This window comes from Camellia sinensis, chromosome 14 (genome assembly GCF_055761805.1).
Source record: "Camellia sinensis isolate YWXY chromosome 14, ASM5576180v1, whole genome shotgun sequence".
NCBI classification, from domain to species: Eukaryota; Viridiplantae; Streptophyta; class Magnoliopsida; order Ericales; family Theaceae; genus Camellia; species Camellia sinensis.
Window position 1 is genome coordinate 31700872 of NC_138974.1, and position 9523 is coordinate 31710394.

Consider the following 9523-nt stretch of genomic DNA (forward strand, 5'->3'; position numbering starts at 1 on the left):
GTTATCTCTGATTACTAGATCAAAACCTGTGTAGCTGATACAAAATTCTAGTTAAAGATCTTCAAAACAATTCCTGAAATCGCATAAGGGGTTTTTTTTTCCCTTCCCTCTCTTTCTTTTGATTAGTTTGATTGTATTTTCTTTAACTCACTCTTCATAAAATCGACATGGAAATAGGAAATAATCTGTGAGATATAATCTTCATTTGAAATAGCAGTCAAGTTGATCCAAGAGGGGGTTAAATGTGAACTCTCCTTCTAACTTTTGTTGAAGACTCGAGATTTCCTTCTGCAAAGGTGCAATAGCTCCATATCGCATACTCACAAAGAAGAAAATCAGTATGTAGTGCCATGGCCAATACTGGAACTAATCCTCTTTCTTTGTGTTTGTGTTTGTGTTTGAACTTTGGTTATGTTTGTCTGTTATTCCTTTGAAAATAAAAAAACTGCTAAACAAAATTGTTGGCAAGACCCAGTAACTGAAACCTACCAAATCAAATTTGTACTAATTCAGTGCTTACTCTGTCAACTAGACCATTAGATACAAAAGTCAGGAATATCACTTTCAGTCCAGATAATTTTGTGTAGTAGTTGATATGTCAGTCACCATAGTATTTTTATGTTCAAATTTAATCACTAGTATTTATTACGTAGTCTTACTTTAAAAATCATGCAAGACTCTTTAATTTGAAGGGTTGTCGACCTACTTCATCTGAAGTTTGTTTAGAGGGTTACGCTAATCTACTTTATGAACAGTGGAGACCTACTTCATCTGAAGTTTGTTTAGAGGGTTATGCTAATCTACTTTATGAACAGTGGAGACGTAAAGAGACTTGCATCATTTGCCATTTTTAAAAATTAGAAAGTAAAAAAAAAATATCTTTGTTAATCATTCGGTTTCAATTTTTTTGTGTGTCAATTTTCACTATTTTAGATATTCAAAAAAATCATTTATATTTTTTACTTAGTCAATTTTGTTTTGAGAAGATGGAGAAAAGTTGACTTTTTGATTTTTTAAGTTTTTTTTTGACTTTTTTTTATGTAAACAAATAGAGAAGTTATGTGACCTAAAAAAATCAAAAAACTAAAAAAATACTAAAAAGTCAATCTTTCCAAATTGCAGAGCTTTTAAGTAATTCTACAAATTTAATCTTAATTAAACTAATACGATGATATTTATACACAAACAAACACAATTTCTTTTATATTCTAATTTAACACTATCATATTGAAAATCCTGTCATTTAATTTCCTCATGCTCATCATCTCAATCAACTTGCAATAATTAACAAATACAAACACAAAGTTGGACAAACTCAGTGCTGACACTAGCACCTAGACAAAAGTGAGCAATATCACTTTCAGATCGGGCTGGGTTTCCTCCGGTCCATGTTCGGATTGGAGAGTACTGATAGGTTTGTGGATGCCATTTACGGATCCCGTTTTAATAATTCGAACCGTTCAATATCTAAAACTCGTTGAGTATTATAAGCTTGTAAAAAAATCAAATTAATCAGATATCGATAGCTATCTCATCAGATTAAATTTCTGTCAACCGTTTATTTTTCACTGTCTATCTTTTTATACAAAACTGATTGATCACGTAGCTATCGATATCTCATTAACGTGATTTTTTACAAACATATAGTATTCAACGAATTCTACACATTAAATAATTCAAATTATTATAACGGGATCGGTGATAAATCTCCATAAATTTAACAATCCTCTCCAATCCAATTACAGGCTGAGAAGCCAGCTCCATCATGTTATACTCACCAAATTGGTTTAGTATTCCATTTGATAGGTCACAAATTGATTTGCATCCCCAAACGCTCGATGCCATTTGAGGGGACACTATAGTCAATGACATACACACACAAACACACACATATATATATATCAACAATGATAGAGATCACTAATTTTAGAACTCTAAAAAGACCATTAATGGCATGGCACTCAATAAAAAAAGAAAAAAAATACAACACCAAAATCAAAATATCAAATCATTCATGGTGAGACCTACTGCCACATACTCATTTTCCTATATATATATATATATCTATCTAACTTTTGATATTCAAATTCAATCACTATAGCATTACTGTATATCACTTCAAAAATCATGTGAGGCTCTTTTAATAGAAGGGTTGACAGAGATGTCATTTTAAAAATTAAAAACAAAAAATTAAACATATATATACACCGATAAAATAAAGTAATTTTATTTTAGTGTATGTTTAGAAACATACTTTTAAATTAGTGATAAATTTTAGTGTGGTATAGAAATTGAAGAGTTGGAAATGTAAAATTTAAAAAGAAAAATATAAAATAAATAATTGGTTTCTGAACCCCAAAGTGCCAAGTTCACGGGTACTTTGCCCCAAAGTAGTAAATCCGACATAGATCCTACACCCGCACCCGTGTCGTGTCGTGCCGACACAGGTACTTCACCCCAAAGTGCTGAGTTCATGTAACACAGCACAAAAAATCCATAATTTTTTTATGAATATATAATTAATTTTTGAAAACTCCACTGACATATTTTTTTCAAAAATAAAAAATCACGAAAACAGTCCAATTGAAATTGAAAAAGAAAAAGAAAAAGAAAAAGAAAAAGAAAAAGTGCGCTAAAATTTGCATAAAGAAGAATGATCCTCTCATCAACATTAGGGGTGGGCGCGGGTAGGTTGCGGTCATGGAACCTCCAATCTGCCATTTGTCTGCCAAATTGGCGAATTGGAGAAAATCAATCCATATCCGTTCGCCAATCCGGTGGATGTGGATTGAGCAGATTGGTGGATGGATGCAAATCGGTTTGGCGGTTTAAAATTTTATAAATTTTCAACATAATTCAAGATGTTCACTTCCTCAAAAAAAAAAAAAAAAAAAATTGCAGTTAATGACTTAAAAAAGTATTATAATTACTGCATACCTCATCAAAGAAAGAAAGTTTGAAACTTTAGAATATTACAATCACTGCATGCCGCATCCACATATTACAATCACAGCATGCCTCATCCACATAAAGTAGTACAATCTGTGGTTCTTAAAATATAAAAACAATTCAAATCACCAAAACCATGAACAGAGCAGTGGTAGAGATTACATGCCTTTGTATTGTTACATCTATATCTATTTTTGAAAACAAAAACTAACCAACATAGATCATCTTTTTTATTTATTATTTTTAGAGTTAAACTTAAAAATCAAAAAATATAGGTAAATAACATATTTATTTTTTTTTTAATTCAAAAAATATATTCAAGTTGAAAACTCTTTTTCAGTAGAACATATTCAACATAATATTTAAATTTTTTTTCAATTGAAAATACAAACAGAATATTTAAACAAATTAAAAACACAAAGTCTTACAAATTATTAGGGGTGCTCGCGGCTCGACAGTTCGGTTGCGGCCAAAGGAACCTCAAATCTGCTATCCGTCCAAAGTTAGACGGATTGAAAAAAATCAATCTGCAACCGTCTGCTCGTCATCACACATCCGTCCAAAATGCGGTGGATCAGTTCAGTTTGGTCGGTTTGAATGGATCGATATATCGGTTGCTCACCCCTAAGTCTGGTTATAATAGTTTTAGAGTTATATTAGGAAGGCAAGGTTTAAAATCACTCTTGTATCAGCCTAGCTACATTAAAATTAAATTTGATATTATTATAGCATATCGCTTGATGTAGCGATACACTGTTCACATGTTATACAACATTTTATTATTTATTCTAGAGAATGGCAAGAGAATGAATGACAATTGATTAGACATCCTACCGAACAACCAGCTGTTGCACCAAATTTTCATATACCACCAAATCTTGCTTTGTTTTCCGAGGGTCCAGTAGATCATGTGCAAAATGATCTAGTAGATCATTTATGTAGCACTCTGTACTTCCTGTTATAATGGAATAATATTTGACTCTTTGATTATCTTATTTTGGACCTTTTTAGTCGATATTTAAGCCTTGGTTGAGGTGTTATCATAGTGGGTGGGTGCGATTGAATCAAAAAGTAAAATTTGAATAGTTGTTATTGAGTAGTCTTCACTCTTTTATCATTTTCTTTTTCCACACTTTGAATCTTGATGTGAGGCTAAAACCATTGAAAAGCTTAATTTCGAGCTTTAATTTGGACACAAGAATGACCCTAAACAGAGTCCGGACGAGAGATATACCTGTTTGAAATTTGCGAATTTGTACTGTCAGCATAGTGCACTCGAACGCAACTTTTGACGTTCGAGCGTACAACGCAGAATCAGATCTTTAAAAACTAGTTTTTGAATTAGATCTTTTCATTTCTCACTTCCCTTTCTCTCTTCTTCTGCCATTTTTGGTTTCTTAAGCTTTGTAGGCTTGATTTCATCTATTTTTATACATCTTTGACCTCTAATTCCATATGCCAAAACATTGAGCACGATGAGGGCTTCCATTTAATCTCAACAGATCGTTGTTTCATCGCTGGTGATTTTTTCGATTTATTTCCTTCTTACTTCAAGGGGTATGGTCTATTTCTTAAACTCAACATGAGTTCGGTAGTGTATTTGTGGTGTATTTTAAATATATAGACCCCATTGTTCTTGGATTGATTTTTGATGATTTGTTTGTAAGTTAGGGTTTGTTCCAAATGGGATTGTTGAGCTATGATTTAGCTACAAAAGTTTATTTCCCACTTATAAAGAATGTATATGAGTTTTTAAAAGTGAAAAGCCCTAATTTGAAGAAACCCTAAAATGTTGATCTTGTTGGGAAATTATGGGATTGTCAAATCAAAATATAAAAGAGGGGGTTTCTAAATGTTTTCGTGAAAAAGGTTGTGATTATGAAATTGGAGTCAATATATGTTGAAATGAGCTATTTCTTGCATTGAAATGAATTTTCAAAGAGGAAGAGAGTTATGCCCTAAAAATTTAAATGTTGAGATTGTAAAGAGGAAATGGATTAAATGTTGAGAAATGTGAAATTGATATAATGATTAATGATAATGGTGGAGTTTGATATTTATTATCACTCACATTTGAGATTTTGGAAAAGTGTATCTTTAATGGAATTTATTTATCTATTTAGATATATTTGTTTTGGGCTATCGGTGGATGATAGTTATGATTGTTGTAGAAATTGCATATTGACTGGGCAAACTAGATTGTTTGTAAATCATACATATCTTGAAACATCCAATGGATTTTGAGGATTTAAACTGTATGTTTTGGAAAGAGATTTTGGAAATTCTTGTGTTATGTTTAAAAGCATTTGTTTCATTTTGAAAATCATATTTTGGGTCACATGTATTGTACTATTTGGAAAGAGTAAATAAAATGGTAAATCTGATAAATGGTTGTCATTAAACATGACTGTGTGTTTTAATACATTGTATATGTATGATGTTTGAGAGGAGAAAGGGGATAGATTCCATTGAATTAAGTTGGCCTGTATGTTCAGGTTGAAAGTCCCGAAAACTGCGCGTATACATGGGTGCCAATCCCGCGGACGAAATTTTCGTAAAATGGCAATTGTAGTGCTTGTATAACCGACGTTTACAAGGGTCCCATTTGATGCTTTTTCGCAGACGAAATTTTTGTGAAAGGTTGTATTGGTTTTGGAGATTTACCCATTTTATTTATTATCATTTTGGGTTTGAAAAGAAATGATTTTAAACGATTTTAGCAATGTATTTGCTATTGGTTAACGATATATTCGTATTGGAATTGGCAATGAAATTGCTAGTTAGTATTGAGATACTTGGATTGACTTGTAGAAATGAATTTTTATATCAAACTAATATATTGAATTCGGAAAACGTTTTGAATAAATGAGAGGTTTTTAAGACTGGAAAGAAATGGGTTTTGATTGAGAAAGCAAGTGGATTTGAGAATGCATTAAGCATACTATATATGTATGTATTGCATTCATGATCATTTACACTGGCAAAGAATATTTAGTTTTTGAAATGTTTTCTTACTGGGTTTTATGCTCAACTTACATGGCTAAAAATATTTTTCAGGTATGCTTATACGGACGTGGACTGAGACGTTGAAGTTGTGTTTGGAACCGTGTAGGGTAGTTCCTTTATTTGTCGGCGAAGGGCCATTTATGTATTTGTTGGCCGTGTGCCATTCATGCAAGGGTTACACCATTTGTATATGATGTAAGCCTTTGGGCATCTTAGGATTGGTTTGGCATCTACTATATAATCCATCTTTTTATCTTTTTTCCATCACATCACATCACCTCTCTACTTTTCTGCACATCTTTTCGTAAAAAGACAAAAAGTACACTTTTTTAGGACACCCCAAACCAACCCTTAATTCGATTCGTAACACCTTTGTATGTTTTGTTATATAGCATCCATTTGACTTAGATGTTGTATCTAAGAATATATAAAAATTGGAATAACACATGTATTGCGTGCTTATATCATATACATCTGCATGAGTGTTGTTTGTGATTGTCTATCGTTGGGTGGTTTACTCACATGGGCCAAACCTCGTAAATCCGGAGCGTGACAATTTACCTTAGAAAATAAATAAATAAAAAAATAAAAATAAATATTTTACAAAATTAAATTTTAGAATAGTGAGACTCATAGAGTGTGTACAGACAAAAAAAATTGTTAGCTAAAATATAAAATTAATTTTTTAGCTATAATTTGAATGAAAATTTGCTAAGTCTAAATACCTTAACCCGTATAAGAAAACCCTAGCAAATGAATGGACCATTTGACACCCAGCAGTAACCATACCCCAAGTAGGCCAGGTAAAGCCAACGAGGAACCAGTATAAATAGACCCAGCACTCCAAATTCAACTTCTAACAGCTCTCTTTGTTTTGTGTTCGCCTGCCTCCTCAGACTCTCTCTCTCTCTCACTCTGAAGATGGAAAAGAAGCCTGTTAAATACTGTGTGGTAATGCTCTCTCTCTCTCTCTCATATCTTGGTTTTGTGCTTTTTGTTTTGTTGTTGTGTGTGACTCACTGATTTGAGTTGTGGAACTAGGTGGACACGTTCACTGACTCGCCGTTCAAAGGAAACCCGGCTGCTGTATGTTTGTTGGATGAAGAGAGAGAAGATGATGAGTGGTTTCAAACAGTTGCTAGTTAGTTCAACCTCCCCGTGACCTGTTTCTTGAATTCGATTGCTGACTCTGAGTCGGAGACTCATGACTCGTCCCACTCATCCACAAACCCTCGGTTTCGCCTCCGATGGTTCAATCCAGTTGCCCAGGTCACTTCACCATCATTGAAAGTTCGAAAAAAATATCGAACTGTTTGTTTTCTGAATGATCCGTTTGGTAGCTAAGAAATCGCAGGAAAAAGAAGAAACAAAAAATGAAAAATAACCTCCAATTCCCCTACCGAATTGTGCAATCTTCTAATTTGGCTACTCAAATTACTTACAATTGTCGATTTTTTTTTTTTTTTTTGTCGTTAGATTTCTTTAAATTTTGATTTGATTGATTTCAGATTATTACTTGCTTTCTTTACAACTTAATCTGAAAATATTTATACAATTCTTCATCAACTTCTTCTTTTTTTATTTTTTATTTTTTTTTTTTATCAAATTCATATTTGAAGAAAAAATTGGCTAAAACTGTGCTTGAACCATTTCATCAAATTTGTATGAAATCAAGGGAGATTCAATTTTTTTTACCAAGTCAAAGATGAACCAAATCCTTCGTCAAAGTTCAGAGTCATATTTTTACTCCAATTTGACGAAATTTTAAAAGATTGGAGATTTTTTTTTATTTATTTATATATATATATATATAATAAAAAATGGTTGAAACAGATTTTTTAGATAAGTTTGGAATTTTTCAAAAAAGAGATAATAAAGATTGAAGTATTATATCACATCAGATCAGGCTTTTAACCAAATTTTTACCCAAATTTAATAAAAAAAAATTGATGAAACAAAAAAGTGCAAGGATAGAAAATGCTCTCATACATCACAAAGTATGATAATTGAGAATTGTGTTTCAATAACTAAGTCCATGGTAGTGAGTAATATAATCTGGACACAATTTTCCATGTCTGCTTGCAGGTTAAATTTTGTGGTCATGGAACATTGGCAGCTTCACACTTTCTATTCACTTATGGTTTGGTAAATGCCGATAAAATTGAGTTTCTCACACTGTTTGGAGTTTTGATTGGTAAAAGAGTTTCAGAATCACAAGAATGCGTCTTAATTGAGTTGGATTTGCCAATAGTTCCACTTTCTGATTTTGACTCTGCTGAGGTTCCATCTATTTCTAAAGCCTTGAGTGGTGCTTCTGTGATTGGCTTAAAGATTACAACTACTGAAGAAGACCTCATTGTATGCATTTCTTTTACACTCTTTTCTTAATTATTCATAATTATGCAACTTTGTATTTGAAGTAAATGATTAAAAGGGTGTGCAAATCATGCCAAAGGTGAGGTCGAGTGATTGTTCAATTTTAGAAATAAATGGTGGGAGTGATGTGATTTCTAAGATATTCTGAGTAATTCTCTTCAAACTTTAGTGTGTTCATGGATGGATGTCTGTCAGAGAGGGAAGTCAACTTCAACTGATATACGGATATTCATTTTGTACTTAAACGAGAGTGAATGTAAATGCATTTTGGCAGGTTGTGCTGCCATCGGGAAAGGCTGTTGCAGATCTACAGCCCCAATTTGATGAAATACGAGGATGCCCTGGTAAGGCAGTCATTATTACAGGGTCGGCTCCCCCTGAATCCAGGTTTGACTTTTTTAGTCGCGTCTTCGATCCTAAAATGGGGATCAATGAGGTAATATATTATTGGCATTTTGTCCCAAACTACATCACGACTTAAATTTACTGCTTTCGTATTTCTAGGTGTCTCTTGATTAAGTGGGAAAATATGTTCATAATTAGTGAAGGAAAGCTGATCAGAAAAAAAAAAAAAAAAAAAATTTAAAATAACATATCAAACATAATCCTCCAATCCATTGCTGGATGGCTAATGGTGATACTCAGATTACAAAGAACTCTCATTAGAGTAGATGGCTGCTCCTTCATATGTTGCTGCTATTCTTCAGGATCTTGTTACTGGTAGTGCACATTGTGCCATAGCAGGTTATTGGTCAAAAAAGCTGGGGAAATGTGATTTTGTTGCATATCAGGTACTCTCTCTCTCTCTCTTGCAGTTGTGCCATTTGTGTTCTTTCTTCATTCATTAATTGTATTGTATTGTATTGTTTACTTGGCATAGGCATCAGCTCGAGGTGGCATACTGAACCTCCATTTAGATGAAAAGAGAGAGTACTACTTCGGGGGAAAGGCATCACTGTAATGGAAGGTTCTCTCTTGGCTTAACTAGTAATTGCACCCAATCTTGGCTTGTATGAATCAATTGAAATAAAAGGCTGTTAATGTTTGGATGGCTCGCTTGGAATTTTGATTGACGCTTTTGCCATCAGACTTAATTTTAGTCCTTGTAAGTTTTGTACCAGACATCTTTTGTAAAATTACATTTGGCACTGTTATTCGACATAAATTTACATCTTTGTTATCTGCAATGGAA

General features: G+C 32.8%; 1 non-coding gene across 1 annotated transcript; it reads left to right on the forward strand.

Annotated features, from left to right (window-relative positions):
• Nucleotides 1-6876: 6876 nt before the first annotated feature.
• On the forward strand, nt 6877-9523 carry LOC114287621 (uncharacterized). The gene is made up of 6 exons (XR_014350464.1): nt 6877-6906; nt 6997-7224; nt 8041-8313; nt 8606-8767; nt 9039-9122; nt 9212-9523. It is a non-coding gene; the product is annotated as an uncharacterized LOC114287621 (transcript).